Source organism: Giraffa tippelskirchi, chromosome 13, assembly GCF_054371585.1.
Source record: "Giraffa tippelskirchi isolate mGirTip1 chromosome 13, T2T-mGirTip1v1.2.pri, whole genome shotgun sequence".
NCBI classification, from domain to species: domain Eukaryota; kingdom Metazoa; phylum Chordata; class Mammalia; order Artiodactyla; family Giraffidae; genus Giraffa; species Giraffa tippelskirchi.
In genome coordinates, this window is record NC_137287.1 from 66977890 (window position 1) to 66999931 (window position 22042).

General features: G+C 36.6%; 1 protein-coding gene across 1 annotated transcript in view; it reads right to left on the bottom strand.

Moving 5' to 3' along the window:
• DNAJC1 (DnaJ heat shock protein family (Hsp40) member C1) overlaps positions 1-22042 on the bottom strand; it is a 188364-nt gene that overhangs the window by 161693 nt on the left and 4629 nt on the right. The gene's annotated exons all lie outside the window — the stretch shown is intronic.

Sequence of the window (22042 nt, forward strand, 5' to 3'; positions counted from 1 at the left end):
GTTACTTGAAAAAAATTGAGAAGTTGCAGCAAATTTTAAGATAGTAATTGGAATAGAATGAATGAATGGGGGTAGGGATGAGAAAGGATGAGGTGCAGATGAGCAGAACCAGGTGTACAAATGAGAGACTCATTTCCTAGGCAGGTTGATAAGAAGTCTAGGGGTCCCCAAGGAGAGAGGGGTCTGGAATTCTCAAGGAGGAAGAAAGGACAAACTTTTTTTTCTTTTCTCTCTACATTCCTTAGGATTATATAACAATAATGTATCCTGCCTGAGTCTTAAAATGTAAATTATGGGAGTAGGTCTGTCTTTACAAGGATTATATAACAATAATATATCCTGCCTGAGGACAGTCTCTGGATTAAACCTTCTGGCTAATCCTGTTATCTTAGAGTATATAACTCCACTGCTAACACTAGCAAGCGGGTACTCTTTCTGCCCCCTTCTGATGCCTATGTCAGAAGCTTTCTCTATCTCCTTTATACTTCAATAAAACTTTATTACACAAAAGCTCTGAGCGATCATGCCTCGTCTCTGGCCCCGGATTGAATTCTTCTCCTCCGGAGGTCAAGAATCCCGGCGTCTTTTCGTGATTCAGCAAACAACCTTTCACAAACCCATACACTTGAATCAATGAATAAGAAAAAGCAGGGGGGGAAAAAAACCCACAAAAATCATAAAGACTGAGGAAAGATTAGAGAATTATGTAGCAACAGCTGGGGGGGGGGGGTGGGGTGTGTAGAGGGAAAGGATGAAGTGGGCTGAAAAGGCAGAAAGAAAAGGCCTAACAACTGGTAAACTGATCCATTCCTCATTGGTGGTTCAACTGTATAAATAAAAGGGTGGCAGCATAGTGGGAAAGTACTTGGCAACTGTGTTTACACAGACAACAGAAAGTGCCACTAGAGTGGCAAATTGAACTGTGCAAGGCCAATTAACCCTTTCACCTTAGCGTTTTATACTAGCTATCTTACTTACTGTGCCTCTGTTAGATTTACACTGATATGTGTTAGGACCACATGCAATTATAAATCATTGTTACATGTATTGATGAATTCTGCAAATTCCATGAAGCACATCCATTTTATTTAATGTTCTGAATATCTTCCTTGCTACTCTCATCTGGATTTAATTAAGGAACACTTTCAAAGGAAGAGAGGTTATCCAGAAATTCAAAGTACACATGTCCTTTATTAAACTATGAATTGATTACTACTCAGGTTTTTTGGCCTAAAGGATTTTTTTAGGTTAGGTTCACTTCAAATTTCTTCTGGACAAATTAGGGGGAAATCAGGAAAAAAGTAACATATTTAAATGGGTAAAAATGTGATAGAGAAATACACTGAAGAGGTTTGCAAATCAACTGGCTGCTGCATAAGCAGTTGTATCAGTAATTGTAATTTACTACTGTAAGGGAAACTTTGTATCTTGAAGGACTATAAAATAGGATTTTCTTTTTTAAAGACAGTAATACCTTTATCACTGGAAACTGTATTCATCTTCCTGATTCCAAAATACAGCCAGGTATCCTCTTTAAACTATACTTGAGAGCAAGGATTGTATTAATATCTTCCACACACTCCATAAAACTCTATGAAAGGTATCATATACTAAGCATGCAAATATTTGGTAATGACTAACGTTGTGAGATGTTTAGTATGTGTGAAAGGTCTTGCTTCTATGAGATAAAGAGGGCCAGTGGTAAAAGTATAGAACTGTACTGTTGAATAGTAAATTAAGGCAATTTACATAAATATTTATTCATTAACCCCAACACTCTTTTCCCTACTACCCCTAGCTCCTGAAGGTACCAATATCATCCCACTATTAGTTAAAATTCCATGCCAAAACTTCTCCTGGCCATGTTATTTATCACCAAATCTTAATAGCAGTAATTTTTAAAATGTTAATTGAATACTGGGGAAATGCCAACAGATGGTTTTGAAGTGGGGTTTAAAGGAACACATACTTTATTTCCTAACTTAACAAAGATCAATACCCACCTGAAAGGTTACACTTGCTTTTGGGAGCAAGGGACTCTTCCCAGTTCTGGCTTTTCTCATTTCTTCTCAATGGGTAACAAAAAGCAAGAGCTGGAGAATTCAGCCCTCATCTAGCACAGAGGCTGTTCACTGAAGCCAAGAGTTTGATAAAACCGGTGGAGGAGGAGGAAGAGAGGGCTAGCAGCCTTTGCCTTTCTCTAAGTCTGTTCCTGAATTTAGGCCAGGTTCCCCTACTTCTCTTTTCTTTCATAAAAGCAACAACACAGCCACTGCAAAAGCAGCGCATGGAGACCAGCATCATCAATGAGGGGGAAATGGGGCCAGTAGTAAGGAGCAGTGACAACTCCAAATCTGCTCTCAGGAATGAGCCAGGGCACAGGACGCTTCTTTGCAGGTAGGAGTGAATATGGTGGTCACTCACACAGCAGGCCTCCTACTCCCTCCACATATTTTCACACTCAGAAGTGTAAATCATAGTACTTAGTATCTCAATGCCAGACAAGATTCAAGATTTTATCTTAAGTTGATTGTTTTTTAAAAGAAAACCACCAAATGTAAAAGAAAAATGAAATAAACTATACCATGTAACATTTAGCTTAAAATGGAAATATAGACAGTCTAATTTACAAAGCTCAGTTTCTCTAAAGCAACTATTATCAGGTTTTCTTCAGGAATTCACTTCTCTGTTCTGTGAACACATAAACTATAATATGATTAAAATAAAATTCTGAATGAGAAATGGTTTCCCAAAGTAGTAATTATTATTTTAACCCAAGCAAGTATTTGTGTGATTTGAAGAAGTACAGATCTCTCTTCCTGTTTCTCTTCTGAAACCTCTAATCTCTGGAGCCAATTTTGGTCTTGAGTTTAGAATTGATCCCCAGTGCACGGGACCAAAATGACACATACCCAGAAGACAAGAGACAGTTATGATGATTTTTTCACATTAAATAAAACAAATACACCTTAATACAGCCAACACTTAACTCAAGCTTTTGTTCTAGTACCGACCCTACAAACAGTCCTTACATCACTACAGATCTCCATGTCCCCCACCTGGAATAATAAGGACTGATAATCAGTCTTTTCTCTATTTTGGAAAAATGACAAGATTGTCTAATATAAAAATTCTTTGAAAAATCTACAGGAAAGTAATAAACAAATGAAGAAAATACTCTTCAAAGTGACGAGGGAAAAGATCCATGCCCAAGTTATTTTTCTACATTCTGTACATCAAGTCAACATTTAGATAATACAAAACTGCAAAAGTTTTCTTTTAAAATGATGTCTAGTTTCTGTATAGGAACATTTGGATTATTTTTAAATTAGATAAGCATCAAAAGTTTTCTTTCTAAAGCTCTTCTACTTCAAGACTTTCCGCCTTTCTCTTTCCTCACCAACCAAATATTAATTCAGAGTTTTTTTTTTTATTAACTTTTAATGGGTAATACAATATTCAAGACGACTAAAAAATATAAAATATAAAAGGCCAGTAGCCACCTGGAAACACATCTCCATTAAGAGAGGGAAATTTTAATAAGGAGGGAGGGAGAGAAATAAAACAGGCAGACTCTCCAGGAGTTTCCATTAGGTCGTGCAGCAAGATTTTGTTGTACTCACATACTGATACAGTAATTTACAAAATTCATAAAGTCTCTCAGTAAAGTGGGAAAGTCAATCAGCAAGTGAAAGGATTGACTCAGAACCTGGTCAGACTGGGGTCAGCAACTTCTTAAGCTTGAAGTATGTTCAGCCAAACTAGACAATGCCAGAGCACAGGCAGGCCTACTGTTTACACGCACACAGAGCAGTCCATCGGCTGATTATATTTTGTCTAGAAATGCAACCAAATTTATCTCCTCTCTATAAAAGGCAGGCATTATATACTTCTTTCAAAGATTCCATAAAACCAGCACAGTGCCAGGGACTAATAGATGGAAGCATGGAAGAAGGCACAGGAAAAAGGGAAAGGAATATAAAAGACTGTGGAAACATATACAAAACCAGAATCCAAAAGCACCTCTCTAAAACACGAGAATCTGAAGGTTAAAGTGCTACAGACATCACAGGGCCATCTTCTATTCAAAGACTCTGTATCAGAAACATCTAAGGCTATAAGCAAATGCAAATATCAACTCTGGTTAAACACTGTCACTGAAGTGCACTTTTGATAGCAATCAATTACTCAGTTTATTGCAGGTTAATTACTGCTATGACATGTGCTTCTTTAACTTGAACTACTTCTATGTGATTAGTAGAGGGGTATGATGTGCTTATACTGTAGAAGTTGTGTTAGCCCAGTTTGATCTCTAACCAGCTCATTCATTTTTTTAAATGGAGATGAGCTTTCTTGCAATTAAAGAGAAAGCCTTAGTAACATATGAAGAACTTTAAAAAAAAAAAAAAACCTAAAACTTTACAGAAATGCCTTCCTTTAATGTAAGTAGTACCTAGTTTGAGCCACCAGAAAAGAACACCTCGTGGCTCAGACGGTCAAGAATCTGGCTGCAGTGCAGGAGACCTGGGTTCAATTCCTGGGTTGGGAAGATCCCCTGGAGAAGGGAATGGCTACCCACTCCAGTATTCCTGCTGAAGAATTCCATGGACAGAGAAGCCTGCCAGGCTACAATCCATCGGGTTGCAAAGAGCTGGACATGACTGAGCAACTAGCACATAACAGTACCTAGTTTAGTAGCTCTGAGAACATCTATGATTTCAACTATGTAAAGTTATCTGATGAAGCTACAAATACAGTTGAAGAAGCACATTTCCTTCATTTTTCAACCTGTAGATCAGTGAAAAGCATTCTGCTCTGAATCATATTTTGAATTTTTATTCAAATGACCTAAAAAATGTACATTTTAAATAACGGAGCAGGAACAAAAGAGTTTAAAGAGTTCTAAAAACTGGCCGACTATGATGCTAAATACAAATGCTAGTGGAAGATTAAGTATTTTTTGTTTTCATTAGTGCTTATTATAAAGTTCCATAGATTTTGAGGAATCTATTCTATCCTATTTCTCCTAAAAATCTGTTAGTTTCAGGGCATGATTTTGCAGCAGGAGAAGCCAAATATGGTATTATAGAAAAAATAACTGTTAATAGATCTGTTCTACCTGGATAAAGCAGAAAATAATGGAAAGCAAATTAAAGACAGAATTCTAGTCAAGAGGAGATCCTCATTTGCTTCTTGGAGGATTTGTCTCAAGGCTCAATGATGTAACTCAAGTCAGTCGACAAAGGCATAATGGATAAAAGGACTATCAGGACTATCAATCTTCTCTTGCTTACCTACTATTCTGAGCAGAGTTTGTTTTAGGTCTTCAATTCCTTCACTATTTCTGATAATAATCAAAACTTTCTTCTCCCATAGCTTTTGATTTTCATTATTATGAACTGATTTTTTGCCTAATTCCCCAGCTTACCTTTCTCAGAATCAAAACATAACAGATTTATGGGACTGAAAAGTCCTTAAGTTATCTAGTCTAACCTTCTTTACGTGAGGAATCCCTTCTATATTGTGTGTTACGAATATCTATTAACCACAGTGATAAATACTGTGCTAAATGTTAAAGCAGTAAACAACAAAAAAAGACACAAAATCCACACACTGACAAACCATATGTGTACATATATTTCCTAGTCTGTCCAGTGAGCAATACTAGACACAAGGACACCGTAGAAGCAACAAGCACACTTGGTGCCCATAGTTTGGTTTCCAAATATTAGTCTTTAATAAAAAGAACCAGAGCTCCTTGGAGAAATGACTGATTCCAGGGCTGGGGTATCGAAAGTGCAAGACAAATCTGGAATATCCTGTGTTGCCAGAAAATAAATGCCCTGAAAAACAACATGGATAAGTAAGACAAAGGACAAGGGATCTGATGTGAAGAAGTTCTTAATGGCTAAATGTGATATGAGTAAGAAAATAATGATAGTAATGGAGCATAACCCATAGATTAAAATAAATATTCATGAGTCCATACTGACATAAGTAACTGACCAAACAGTAAGAAGGGATAGCTCTTGCTTATAGTATAGAAAGAATAATGGAAACAAACAAACAAAAAAATCACCGTTTGGTAAATACCATAGTAGCATGGTAATGACCACAGGCAAGAATCATCAATGGATGCTAAAATTACTGGGCAAAAGAATGATGAGAAATAAGATATCTGCATAATCTTTAAGTATTTTCCCACAAGAAAAATAACAAAGGGAAAATAGTACTAAGTTGGTGCAAAAGTAATTGCAGTTTTACATTGTTGAACTTTGTCAGTCAATATTGGAATACAGTCTTAAATAAATGTGGCTATGTTAAACATCATTTTAATGCACATTTCTCTATTTGTTTTTTTGTTAATTATTATTTGCTGTGTATTTTATATTTATTTTAGACCATAGAAATGATGTTTGACAAAAAGCAAATTTGAGCAGTTTTTTATTTGAGTTCAAAATGGGTCGTAAAGCAGTGGAGACAACTTGCAACATCAACAACTCACTTGGCCCAGGAACCACTAACCAAGGTATGCTACAGTGATGGTTCAAGAATTTTTGCAAAGGAGATGAGAGCCTCAAAGATGAGGAGTAGTGGCTGGCCACTGGAAGTTGACAATGACAATTGAGAGCAATCATCATAGCTGATCCTCTTACAACTACACAAGAAGTTACCAAAGAACTCGACATGAACCCTTCTATGGTCATTCAGCATTTGAAGCAAGTCGGAAAGGTGAAAAAGCTCGATAAGTGGGTGTCTCATGAGCTGACTGAAAATCAAAAAAATCGTCGTTTTGAGGTGTCATCTTCTCTTAATTCTAAGCAACAACAATGAACCATTTCTTGATCAGATTGTGACATGCAACGAAAAGTGGATTTTATATGACAATTGGCAATGACCAGCTCAGTGGCTGGACTAAGAAGAAGCTCCAAAGCACTTCCAAAAGCCAAACATGCATCAGAAAAAGGTCATGGTTACTGTTTGATAGTCTGTTGCCTGCCTGATCCACAACAACTTTCTGAATCCCACTGAAACCATTACATATGACAAGTATGCTCAGCAGATTGATGAGATGCACCGAAAACTGCAATACCTGGAGCCAGCATTGGTCAACAGAAAGGGCCCAATCTTCCTCCATGATGTTGGACCACACATCACACAATCAACACTTCAAAAGTTAAATGAACTGGGCTACAAAGTTTTGCCTCATCTCCCATATTCACCTGACTTCTCGCCAACCACTTCCTCAAGCATCGCAACAACTTTTTGCAAGGAAAATGCTTCCAAGAGTTCATCAAATCCTGAAGCGTGGATTTTTACGCTACAGGAAAAAACATTTCTCATTGGCAAAAATGTGTTGATTGTAATGGTTCCTATTTTGATTAATAAAGATGTGTTTAAGCCTAGTTATAATGATATAAAATTCATGGTCTGAAACTGCAACTACTTTTGTACCAATCTAATAGCCTTACAATGAAAAAATTTGGCACACGTAACCAAGAAATCAAAGTGAAGCTCATCTGTAATGTGACATCATGGGCCTAGTGATATGTTACACTGAAAAGGGTGCAACGTCACTTCCATAGTATTCATGCAAAACATACATAACCTGAATTTAGTTAAGGGAAAACATCAGACAAACCCAAATTGAGGGATGGGTTTCTCTGGTGACTCAGTGGTAAAGAAAGTGCCTGCCAAGTGGGTTTGATCCCTGGGTGGGAAATATCCCCTGGAGAAGGAAATGGCAAACCACTCCAGTATTCTTGCCTGGGAAATCCCATGGACAGAGGAGCCTGGCAGGCTACAGTCCAGGGGGGCATAAAGAGTTGGACACAACACAGCAACTAAACAACAACAAATTGAGGGACATTCTAAAATATAACTAATCCAATGCTCTTGAGAAGTATCCAAGTCAAGAACAACAAAGACTAAGGAACTGTCCCAGAGTAGAGAACATCAATGAGATAAGAACTAAATGTTATGATTCAGGACTAGAAAAAAAGATGCTAGTAGGACAGCTGATGAAATTTGAATAAGATTTTTACTATTATTAGTTATAATACTGTGAAAGTGAAAGTCGCTCAATCATGTCCAACTCTTTGCGACCCCTATACAGTCCATGGAATTCTCCAGACCAGAAGAGTGCAGTGGGTAGCCTTTCCCTTCTCCAGAGATCTTCCCAACCCAGGGATCGAACCCAGGTCTCCCACATTGCAGGTAGATTCTTTACCAGCTGAACCACAAGGGAAGCCCAAGAATACTGGAGTGGGTAGCCTATCCCTTCTCCAGCAGATCTTCCTGACTCAGGAATCAAACTGGGGTCTCCTGCAATGCAGGGGGATTCTATAACAATACTGTATCAATGTTAATTTCCTGATTTTGATCATTTTATTAAGTTATGTAAGACATTTGGGAAAACTAGCAGAAGGGTGTAAGGGAACTCTTTGCATTATTTTTGCCACTTTTTCATTAAGTGTAAAATTATTCCAAAATGAAAGATCATAAGTAAACAGTTTATGTATCTCTTAATTCTAATATTCAAAGTCAGAGATCATACACCCCCTTAGCCTCTCTTTTTCACATTCAGTATGTTCTTCATTGGACAAGATACCCAGAACTTCTACTATGCTATAGCTCCACTTTTAAAAAGCTCCATTTGTTACCAGGAAAGTATATAACATACTGTTTTAGACTGCTTTATATTTCTCACTTTGTATGATCAAGTATGTATGTTAATGCAACCTAGAACTGGTTTTTAAAAGCAGATGCATAATACTGTTGGCCTGATGCCAGTTTGCGATCAACTAAAACTTCAGCATTCATCTTTACTAAAGACAAATTAGATTGTCCCATTTTATACTTGTGCAATTGATTTTTAAAAGGAAAATATGGAATTACCTTTTTCTGTGATTATTTCCACCCTTTTCATTTCTGCTCATATTTTACATGTAAGGGTACCAGTTAGATTATTTTGAAGTACAATTCTAAAACTCACTCACCATGTACTAAATACATACCATTTACAGTGTACTATTACAAATTAAGAGTCTATACAAAAATTTGCCATGGAGTGGTCATATTTGATTGGAAGAGTAGGGAAAATCTTAATAAAGGGATTAAATTTAGGCTAGATTTTAAAGAAAAGGTAGCATTTGAATAGTAAGAAATAATACAAAATAATGGTTATAATTTTTGAACCTAAAAGACAAGAGTATAAATCCTAATTCCATCAATTATTAGTTTTGAGGAAGTCTTTGAAATTCCATTTCCTCACTGATTAAATACCTAACTTGATAGAATTGTTTTAAGGATTAAATAAGATAATATATAGTTAAGTAGAGAAGGCAATGGCACCCCACTCCAATACTCTTGCCTGGGAAATCCCATGGACGGAGGAGCCTGGTAGGCTGGACGGAGGAGCCTGGTAGGCTGCAGTCCATGGGGTCGCGAAGAGTCGGACACGACTGAGCGACTTTACTTTCACTTTTCACTTTTGTGCATTGGAGAAGGAAATGGCAACCCACTCCAGTGTTCTTGCCTGGAGAATCCCAGGGACAGGGGAGCCTGGTGGGCTGCCGTCTATGGGGTCACACAGAGTTGGACAAGACTTAAGCAACTTAGCAGCAGCAGCAGTAGCAGCATAGTTAAGCAGGAAGCAGAAAAAAATGGATGCAAAAGAATGAAGCTGGACCCTTATATTACATCATACACAAAAATTAACTCAAAATGGGATCAAAGGCTTAAAGGTAAGAGCTAAAATTGCAAAACTTTTTGAAGTGGGATTTGGCAATTACTTCTTGGACATGACACCAAAATCACAGGGAACAAAAGAAAAAAAAGATAAATTTGGACTTCATCAAAATTTAAAAGTTTTGTGCATGTCCTATCAAGAGAGTAAAAAAACAATCCCTGTTCACAAATCATGTATCTGACAAGGGATTAATAGCCAAGATATGTCAAAAACTCCCATAACTCAACAAAAATACAATCCCCCCAAAATGGGCAAATTATTTGAATAGACTTTTCTCCAAGGAACATATACAGTCAATAAGCATATGAAAATATATTCAACATCATCCATCATTTAGAGAAAAGGATATCACTTCTTATCCATTATGAAAACTATTATCAATAGATAAATAAATAAATGCTGGTGATACTCTGGAGAAAATTAGAACCTTTGTTCATTGCTTGTGGGAATGTAAAATGATGCAGCCCATGGTGGAAGAGTTTGGCAACTTCTCAAGAAGTCAATATAGAATACCATATGATCCTGCAATTCTACTTCTAGGTATATCTCAAAAGAATTAAAAGCAAGGGCTCAGACAAATACTTATTCACCAGTGTTGAAGGTGGCATTCCAGTTGACCGTTGAACAATATTTGGTGGGGATGGAGGAGGTGTGTGTTTAGGGGCATGGATGCTCTGCACAGTTAAAAATCTATATACAACTTATACTCAGTCCCCACATTTGCAGATTCAATCAATTGTTTGATCATATAATATTATACTATTTACTAATGAAAAGCATCCATAAATGAACTTTGGTAGTTCAGACCCACGTTGTTCAAGGGTCAACTGTATTTACAATAGCCAAAGGTGGAAGCAAGTTTATCAACAGATCAATGTATGTATTCCACAAAATGTGATGTATATATTCAATGGAATAGTATTCAGTCATAAAAAGAAATATGATTCAGGGACATTCTACAACATGGATTAACCTTGAAGACTAAGTGAAACAAGCCAGACACAGAAGAATAAATACTGTATGACTCCACTTATATGAGATATTTGGAAAAGGCAAGTTCTTAGAGGCAGAAAATAGAGTAGAGGTTACTAGGGCCTGAGAGAAGAGGGAATGGGTAAGTAATTTTTAGAAAATAGATACAGTTTCTATTTGAGATGATGAAAAAGTTCTAGGAATGGATAGTGATGATGGTTGTGTAACACTGTGAATATTCTTAATGCCAATTCTTAAAAAAGGATTAAAATGGTAAATTTTAGGTTATGCATATTTTACCACAATTTTTAAAAAAGCAGCTAGCACGCTCTACTCATAAAAGTACTCATATAGAGTACTTTTGGAGGTGGAAGAAATTTTAGGCAGTCAATAGTATGAGCAAAGTTACTGAGGTAAAAATATATATATATACATACATGAGGAAAAAAATTTGAAATGATATAGTTAAAAACATCAAAAACTGGTTTTCTATGGATTTTTAAAATTTCCCTTTTCTTTACTTTTACGTTAAAAAAAAGTAATAAAAATTATTTAAAGAACAACTCCTCATACAGGTAAGAACAATGTATTTGAAATATGTTGCATGATGCTAACATTTACTGAAACTCTTTCATTTTAGTACTGTCTACCAAGCTGGTTACAAAAATGTTTTCAGTGAGATTAACCCTCACTGTCCTATTTTTTGTTTTGTGCATTTTGAAGGCCACAAGAGAATAGTATTCACATCCAGAAAAAGACAGTCTTTTTAATAGATATATGATTGGAATATATTTAAATCATCAAAAATAAAATTACCTGTATATATCTTCAGAACCATTCATTTCCTCCAGAAGTGGTTTTTCTGACATGTACCTGAGTTTCAATAACTATTTCCCACCTGGCACAGTTGAATCTAACTAGATTCAAGACAGAGCTCAGGACTCTCATCCGAGCATTTCCAGTAACAGGGCCATATACATCACTCTGAAGAAATGGACCTACTTATTACCATATTCAAAACCTGTTGGATCTGATTATTTTAGAAATGTTACTTGCCTGTTTTAGCACCCAGACTTGGATCAAGCCTAGGAATAGTGAACAGAGAGGGACACAACTGAATGATTTACTGTTCCTTTTAATGCCTAAGTAACAGCTCTTATACTGCTGTGCATAATAGGCCTGACTATATTTCTGGATGACAAGTGGTAAAAGGCTCTCAGATAAAAGGAAAATGGCATTAAAAATAGTAATAATTTTAAAAGAAATGCAGCTTTAAAAATATTCACGAGTCAAAGTAGCACTGCAAGTACTTGAGGGACCTCCTCCTAAACCCTACTCCAAATATGTACTTAGATGAAGAGAAAATCATAACCACACAGCCATGGTCAAAACTAGTCAAGTATCTCTATAGACAAAAACTAATGGAAACGTGTAGCCACAAACAGAGCTTAAGCTAACAGCCTGGATTCCACACCTGTGAAGCAGGCAGAAGAAATGAAAAGTCTGTGTTCCACAGAGCAATGAGGACTGAAAGTACTTCTACAAAAGGTCTGGGATCAGAGCCAGGATGATGCTGGAAACCAAGGGGTGCAGTGGGACTCCACCACTCATTGAAAAAAGGTGTAAAAAGTTGAGAAAGCCACTGCCTGAACCTACAGTTTATAAAATACTATGTATCTGAGATATTAAGAGACCACACTTCCTGCACAACAGCTGAAACCAGCCCAAGCAATCTGCAGGCTTGGTATCTGGATCTGCAATGGCCTCAGGAGGGAGCCCTAAGCTGCCTATGTAAGACCTGAGGCTTGTCTAGGTATCTCAGGAAAAGGAGTAAAAGCCACTACAGATTCTAGGGAGGATAAATGAATAGAAAGGAGAGAGAACACCCACTTAGGATAGACCTGAAAACTAAAATTCTACCTAAATATAACATTTTAATTATGAAAGAGAAATTATTTCCTTTTCAGTTTAATTACCTATGTGCAATTCTTCATAAAAACCTCAGACTAAAACATCTTTATATCTTGATAGGTTTGAAGCAGACACACAACCTGCACAACTGTATGCACGGGTCTTGCTTTGAGACTTCTGGGCACAATTAAATTAACCCTGTGGTCCATATTATCAGAGCTGGCATACCCTAAACGATCTTATGTTTACAACATTCAGAAATTTTCTGTTGCTAACTTTGATGAGCCCAGACAATTATTTATAGTAACCTCAAATCACACTTGGTGTAGTTCCAAGACAACTGGAACAATAGTGGCTCAGGTCTTCTCCAGGGTAGATTTAATACATACCTAAAGACTATGAAATCAAGTAGGCTTCTCAGCTTGCCTGTATTTAAAAAACAAAACAAAACAAATAAACAACTTTATTGAGGTATAAATGCTATACAAAGAACTGTGGTTTGTTCATTTTTTAAAAAATAACTCTACTGTTGTGGAGAGAATCAAAGGTAATTATTTCTCTGGTGCATTTTATTTTAAAGCATTAAAGAAAATAACTTAGAGGAAATATATATATATTCAGGGGTACTCCAAAAGAAGACAGTAAATAAAGCTGAAGGTGGGTCTAAGAATTATGATTTTGGGCTTTACATAAGAATAAAATTTCTGTTGAGTACTTTCATCAAAAACTTAACAGGTTGTTTCATAATCCCTCCCACCATTGTTAGCCATAAATAAAACAGAATGGATGATCATCTTCTGAGAGAGCTACAGAAAGAGACTGCTACATGAGGAAATAGGTTAGATATTGTTGAGGTCTCTTTAACTTCAGGATTCTATATCGGTTTTTTAATTTTTGTTTTTTCCTTTAGCATAGAGTTTTTAGTATCTCTGACTACAATGCAATTTCTTTCCTACACTAGGAGTACTTAAAACAATAATAGCCAGGTATAAGAACCACTAATATAATGATCTACTTCCTTTCCTTACTTGTTTATGAAATTACAAAGGAAAAGGGGAAAAGATCAGCAATTAGTTATCAGCCCAAAATAAAGCAGTATGTTTAGGGGCTATGTGGCGGTGGCAAAGGCAGCCAGCCAGTGGACAAGGATGACTTTGGAATCCCTAATTGATAGTATAAAGAGCAAAAAGAATGGCACAAATAGAACTGCATCTGGAAATCTCTTTTAAATTATTTAATGAAAGATATAATAATAATCAAAATAGATGACAGTAGAGAATGTAGTTAAGTATTTCATAGCTAATAATACATTTGATGGGTGAGTTTCAGAGTAACTAGGGAGACCAGGCAACCTCACAGTTAAAATTACAAAGTAGGAACACTGGTGATTTCCTGGTCAGAGTGTCATTAAAGACCTAACATATTAACTTAATAATACTTTAAAAAATTACAAAATGTAACAGGCAAGTCAGCAAAAGTAAATGACCAATTTGGATGAAGCTGATTACTGAAAACACCCTCAGCAAACAGGCCTCTATGTATGGACCTTCTGAACCCCCTGCCAAGAAGAGCAGCACAGACTATACTAACAGCCTTTATAGGCCAAAGAGAAGAATGGATAAATCGGACAGAATAGGAAGATGATATCTAGCACAACTGGAACAATCTAAAAACAAAGCAAAACAACAACTATCATGAGTTAAAACACAAAAACAAAACTTACAAATTATGTCCTTGACAAAATGGAAACAGCAATCAGTGATTTTATCCAAAAATATGTAGATATATACAACACAGAAACGTTCATACTCTAAGGCTGTGATAGCCAATGTGGTAGTCATTAACCATATTTGAACACTTGAAATGTGTTAGTGTAACTCAGAAATCAAGTTTTTTATTTGAGTCACTTATATTTAAATTTTTAAAATGTCACTTGCTTCAGTTACTGTAAAGATTTTAAAGTATGTTTGGAAGAGCCTGAGTACATGAATCTACTTGTTAGCTGCACATTCTATGAAATCTCAATACAGGTTAAGTATTTTCAATCAAAATTAAATATCCAAATTGAAGTGTGCTAAGAAGTGTAAAGTGAAAATATATACCAAATTTTGAGGTCTTAGTAAAAAAGCCAAAGTGTAAAATGTCTCAATAATTTTAAAAAAATGTGAACACATGTTGAAAGATTTTTGATACATGAGATTAAGTAAAATATATTAAGATTAATTTTATCTGTTTCTTTTTTACTTTTTAAAATGTGGCTTTTAGAAAATTTTAAGTTATATATGTGGCTTGTGTATTATGTATCTATCAAACAGTGCTGCTCTAAGAAATCAATGGCTTTAAAATGAATGTCATCTGTCTAAAACCTGAAATATATGTCAGTCAGGATTTGTAAGTAAAATACTTCCTTATCTCCTAGTGTCACAAAATATTACTTCAGTCTACTTGGAATTTGTGTATTTATACATTCCAAAGATATGTGTATCCTCTTCACACAGAAGATTGTTACAAATCATTAAACTATTCCTCTGAGTTACTACAAACTGTGGGTATGCTTAATGATCATTCCACCATACAAAGTAATCAAGTAACTGAAAGACACTAATTCAAAGACTTCTTGATATCTTTTAAATCTGGATTCTCTCACCAATATGTTAAGTAATGCTTTTGGTTCTAAAGAGCTAAACAACGATCTTTAGTAGAGCAAAGATCTTGATGAGAGTAATTACATAGGACAATTTTACATTTATATGTACACACATATATATACAGGCTTATAAATTTTCCATAGAAGAAAAACACTGTAACCGCCTGCCTTCACGGTGCTCTTCCAATCTTTTCCATACCATGGCATTTCAAAGAAAATTACATTTGAAAGACACTCTGGAGTTCACTTAAGGCTGCTCCAGGGAAGGCATCAATGTCCCAAGACACTGGCTTACTGCACATCACCAGGAGGCCTGGGCTCAAAGGGCCTCGCGAAACACTGCAAAATATCTCTGACGCATACTTTGTTTTCATCTGACTTATATTTTATTCTTACTTATGCCTACAGTTGTGAAAATACAACCCCTCAACGTTTTTAACAACAATATACAAAAAAGGCCACAAGATGGAGATATTATTCCATCAGAGTATTTGTACTGATGTGTTGTTTATTTCCCCATGTACATTTCCCTCTCTCTGTATATTTCTTACTTTCTCCTTCAGTGATAGTCTCACTTACTGTCTCTATCCCTAACATTTATACTGGTTCCTCTGCCACTCTGGCCTTCACTAGCATTATTAGAGAAATATAACGAGTACTTTTATGACCCTTATTTTAAATATTAAAAGCAGGCAGATAATCAGAATAGTTTAAGCTCAATATTTTCCCACCTCTAAAATTAAGATAATTTTTATTTACGTATTTTTCTCCAATATGTAGAATTCTTTTAAAAATTTTCTACCCACCAAGTAATAAGGACTCCAAAAGCCATTTATTGGAACACATTCTGCTACTTTGTAAGCCTACATATTTATTGGGTTGGGCAAAAAGTTCGTTACAGAAAAACACAAGCGAACTTTTTAGTCAACCCAATACTTCATGTTAATACCCCTCCAAACTTCCCTGGAATTTTCTTTGACAACAGTCCTCAAAACAGTTTATAAGCCTTACTGGAAATTTATTTTCAGATCTCTTTATCAATCCAAAAGGTACTTACCCCAGCTTGTTAACCCAACTTAGTCACCAAGTTTAGTTCCAAATGACTATTAGCCATAGGCAAAAGTCAAATTCATCTTAAAGATGCACTGTTAATGAGGACACTGTCAAATATGTTACAGGCTTTGAAAGCAATTCAAAATAAATTTCAACAATGTTTTGGGAAGTGGCAGCACTGTTGAAAGCCTGTGAAGCTTTCCACAAAAACTGATTTACAGATCTAATTAACTCTAAGTTAAACCTTATATATTTCCAAAGGTATAATACAAAAAGTCACACTAACTCTGTGGAACTGCTATAGAACTGCACAGCATGACAATTATCTGAACATTATGACATACTTAAGGACAAGCAACAATTGCCAGTCATCCTACATCAAACATACATATAGTCACTTCCTTAAATCAAATTTAATCACTAGTATTAACACAAAACACTACTTCAAGTCAGAGAAGAACCTAAACACTAATCTTGTATCTGTTAACTAAAAGTTGGGAGCTGAAAATAACTGCTAATAAATTTTAATTTTTTTTTTTCATTCCCAAAAAGTCAGAGGCTTCTTTGTAATTGGTCATGGGATAGCATCCTTAACCTGATCCATTTTAATGGTATGAAGTCCTTAAGTATTGGCTAGAAATATGAAGTGTCAACTCTCCTTAGCAGGCATATATATGAACCCTAGGATTTTTCTATAGTCTGTTTAGATGGTCCCAATAAACGACAACAACAATTTTTCTGGTCTTAACTCATTTTGACAACTGCTCACTACACGTCACAGTGGGGTCTCATGTAGAAAATTCTTGTGCTTTCTATAACCAGGAGCTGCATGTATTCCAGAATTTGTTTAACTAAAATAAAAAAATTACACCCTTTTAGAATTCTAGTGTTTGCCCTCAGTGGCATTATTTAGTACTGCTTCTTTTCCATTTTAATACTGCAGCTTATACCATGACGTGTCCTTTATTTAATTCTTGATCTTAGACTCTTAACTTTAATATTTAACTGAAATTTTATTAGCTGACTGTGTAGCTGCACATAACTTTATGCCCACTACCTCACTGGCACTAAAATAGGAGTCTGCCTGATAATGAAGCATATTGTTTTATGCATATATTCTCTCTAAACAGAAATGTTGACTGCGGCATGCCCTTGCTTTTGCAACATGTCTGATTACATAAGAGATTCCAGTTGCTGGATACTGGTAATCAGAAATGTTAAGTGAATGAGTCCTAACCTTATTTAACATAGTATTAAGGAAAATGAGACACAAATTTTAGATTAAATTTCTAATTAAATCCTAGAGACCTGATTACACAAAAATTTCAGTAAATATAAGTTTAAAAAAATTTAGCTCTTAAAATGGCATACTATGATGTTACTTAAAACATAATCATATTTTACATCCATTATTGTAGGACCCATCTTTCACAAGGTGGTGTTTTGATGAAAATAAAGGACTATGGACTCATTATAAAAGGGTGTGGGGTCTTGCTTCACCCAATCAGAAGTCTCTTTCCACTTCAACTCCTTTACTTCCATCTCTGCACACCTCTATACAAGAAAAGCTTTGGAGTTGTTTTTAATTCTGGGTGGAATTAATTAATGTCATCATTGTTCAAATAGACCCAGTAAGGCCTGACTTAGAAAACGATTCCCAAGACCATATAGTAGCAGTCTGTAGAATAAGTAGTTCATTGATAAAACACAGAGCTGAGACCAGGCTTAACACAGACACTAGGCATTTTATCACCTGGTGTTACTTACAACTGCCACAGAAGTTCTCCTCTCGGCAATCAAGTCAAGTATCTACCCTCACCTCTATCCCATCCTGTGTATCATTCCCAACAATGAATAAAACATATGATGTTGCAATTCATATCACACCAATCACTGGGTAAGGTGGTGACTTTTATTAAAAGATTTTAGAATCTATCTCTATGAATAATTGCAATTTCCCTGTTCAGCTTAGGGTGTGTCTATGAATAATAAAAGACAAACTGGGACTTCACTGGTAGTCCAGTGGTTAAGATTTTGAGCTTCTAGGGCAGGAGGCGTGGGTTCCACTCCTGCTCAGGGAACTAAGACCCCACATGCTGAGTGATGTGGCTAAATAAAAGACAAACTATTCCAGTATTGTTCTCATAATTAGTGTAAAGGTGAGGGGAAAGAACTTCATTGGTGGTCTAGTGCTTAATAATCCTTCTGCCAGCATAGGGAACACAGTTCAATCCCTGGTCTGGGAAGATCCGACATGTGGTGGTTGTTCAGTCCCTCGGTCATGTCCGACTCTTTGCAACCCCCTGAACTGCACCACGAAAAGCTTCCCTGTCTTTCACCATCTCCCAGAGTTTGCTCAAACTCAAGTCCATTGAGTCAGTAATGCCATCCAACCATCTCGTCCTCTGTTGTCCCCTTCTCTTCCTGTCTTCAATCTTTCCCAGCATAAGGGTCTTTTCCAGTGAGTCAGCGCTTCACATCAGGCGGCCAAAATACTGGAGCTTCAGCTGGAGAATTCCATGGACTGTATAGTCCATGGGGTCCCAAAGAGTCCAACACGACTAAGCAACTCTCACTTTTCAGCTTTAGCATCCAGTGAATACTGAGGGATGATTTCCTTTAGGATTGACTGGTTCGATCTCCTTGCTTTCCAAGGGACTCTGGAGAGTCTTCTCCAATACCACAGTTCAAAACCATCAATTCTTTGGCACTCAGATTTCTTTACAGTCCAACTCTCACATCCATACATGACTACTGGGAAAACCACAGCTTTGACCACACAAACCTTTGTCGACAAAGTCATGTCTCTGCTGTTTAATACACTGTCTAGGTTTGTCATTGCTTTTCTTCCAAGGAGCACGCGTCTTTTAATTTCATGGCTGCAGTCACCATCCACAGTGATTTTGGAGTCCAAGAAAATAAAGTATGTTACTGTTTGCACTGTTTTCCCATCTATTTGCTCTGAAGCGATGGGACCAGATGCCATGATCTTCGTTTTTTGAATGTTGAGTTTTAAGCCAGCTTCTTCACTGTTCTCTTTCATCTTCATCAAGAGGCTCTTTAGTTCTTCATTTTCTGCCACAAGAGTGGTGTCATCTGCCTATCTTAGGTTATTGATATTTCTCCTGGCAATCTTGATTCCAGCTTGTGCATCATCCAGTCCAGCATTTTGCAAGATGTACTGTGCATATAAGTTAAATAAGCAGGGTGACAATATACAGCCTTGACGTGTTCCTTTCCCAATTTGGAACCAGTCCATTGTTCCATATTTGTCTAACTGTTGCTTCTTGACCTGTATACAGGTTTCTCAAGACGCAGGTAAGATGATCTGGTATTCCCATCTCTTTAAGAATTTTCCAGTTTGTTGTGATTCACATAGTCAAAGGCTTTAGGCTTTAGTCAATGAAGCAGATGTTTTTCTGGAATTCTCTAGGTTTTTCTGTGATCCAACAGATGTTGCTAATTTGATCTCTGGTTCCTCTGCCTTTTCTAAATCCAGCTTGTACATCTGGAATTTCTTGGTTCATGTACTGTTGAAGCCTGGCTTGAAGGATTTGGAGCATTACTTTGCTAGCATGTGAAGTGAGTGCAATTGTGCAGTAGTTTAAACATTCTTTGGCATTGCTGTTTTTTGGGACTGGAATGAAAAGATCCCACATGCCTCAGAGCAATTAAGCCCATGCAACACAACTACTGAGTCCATGCTCTAGAATCCACGAGCCACAATTACTGAAGTCCATGCACCTAGAGCCCATGCTCCGCAACGAGAAGCCCGTGCACCACAACGAAGAGTAGTCCCCGCTTGCGGCAACTAGAGAAAGCCCATGAACAGCAGCAAAGACCCAGTGCAGTCAAAAATAAATAAAAAATAATAATAAATCTTTTTTTAAAAAAGAAAAGAATAGCATAAAAAAAAAGAAACAACTAAAAGAGGATTTCCGTTCAATCAGTTCTAGACTATGTGGCAAGACTTTCCCAATAGACTTGCTTTTTCCCCATAAAGTAGGTCCAGGCAATCTCCACTAAACAGTGTGTACATAAGAAAAACCAATTTTACAATAATCCAATCTCAGGCAAATACGTATACAACTAAACAAACATTTATTCAGCTCTAACTCTATACATGATATGCTTTACATCAGAAATATCAATGACTCGAAGGTTATCTACCATTCCGGATTTTGTATTATCTCTTTCTCCAAATTAATAATTTTGGACTCTACAATGAAAATCAGGGAGTGACTATTACATGACAGATTTCTAAGGCAACAGACTCACTAGAGACAGACTGAACTATATTCAACTAACACCACAAGCTCAGTGGAATCTAACACAAGAATCACTGGAGAGAACTGATACAGTACAGGTTCACCAGCCATTTATGAAAGAAACCTTCCTCTTTAATTCTAAAAAGCATGGAGCCGGGGTTTGAGAATTCCCTTTTAATGACTCTGCACTTTTTCCCCATCCAAAAAACCGAACACACAGGTCAGGCAAATAGAGATCAAAGAGCACCTTTATTGATGAAAGCTATTGGTGAATTGAGATTATGTATGAGAGCCAAATAGGCTTGCTAGCAATTTTTGCCCTTCCCTCTCCATCCTAGGCATTGAGACAGTACACTCAAGAGAAAGTCTGGCCCAGATAGTAACTTTCTTACTGGTCTAGGGCAGAGAAGAAAATGAGCCTCACTACCTACAGCTTTGTAATTAGTTAGCTCTCCCTAATCAAAGGGCTTCCCTAGTGGTTCAGACCGTAAAGAATCTGCCTGTGATGCAGGAGATCCAGGTTCAATCTCCGGGTCAGGAAGATCCCCTGGAGAAGAGAATGGCTAGCCACTACAGTATTCTTGCCTGGAGAATTCCACGGACAGAGGAGCCTGGTGGGTACAGTCCGTTGGGGTCACAAAGAGCCGGACACAACTGAGTGACTGATACAGCCCAATCAGAAGAAAGGCCATCACCCTCCAACAAGGTAACTCACTCATCCATGGAAAGATGTAAGAGATGGGTCAAGAGATCCTCAGTGTTTCTTTAAGGAAGATGCTCCCCTTGGAGATACATATAGGATAAGTGCAATGTAACTGTCCCTCCCTGATACAGGCTGCTACTTTGTGTATTTACACATCTGTGCTTCTGAAATACAGACTGGAAGAGCTTAAAAGATTAACTCTGATTAAAAACCTCAAGTCCAACATTCTGTAAGCATATGTCACTTAATAGTTTTCTTCTTTTAATCAGGTTTCAGTGTTCATCTGAATGTAAGGATGCAGTTACTTAAAAATTTATAAGAGAAAGAGACATTTTCTAGTTCTATGAATAGAAATCTGTAATGATTGGGACCAAGTACTCTGATTTCATCAGAAAGTAAACACTGCAAAATTTAAGATAACTTAACTTGTTAAAATTTCAATTCAAAGATTTTTTTTAATGACTATGGAGTACCTATTGTTGGTTAGAACCCTGTACAAAGTATAAAGAAAGTCATAGCCCCAAAGACAATGAAAAAAAATGAAGAATTGCCATTGACCCACAAGAAATACAGGTGTCCAAGGAGCAGGAGCTGTTAGAGGAGATATAAATATTGTTTGGGGATCTAGAATTTTAGTTACTAATGAAAGATATAAACACTTTTCCCCCCTACATTCCTCTAATCGTCTACCCTGTATCCTCTAAAAAGATGCAATATCCAAATACGCAAGCCTTGTG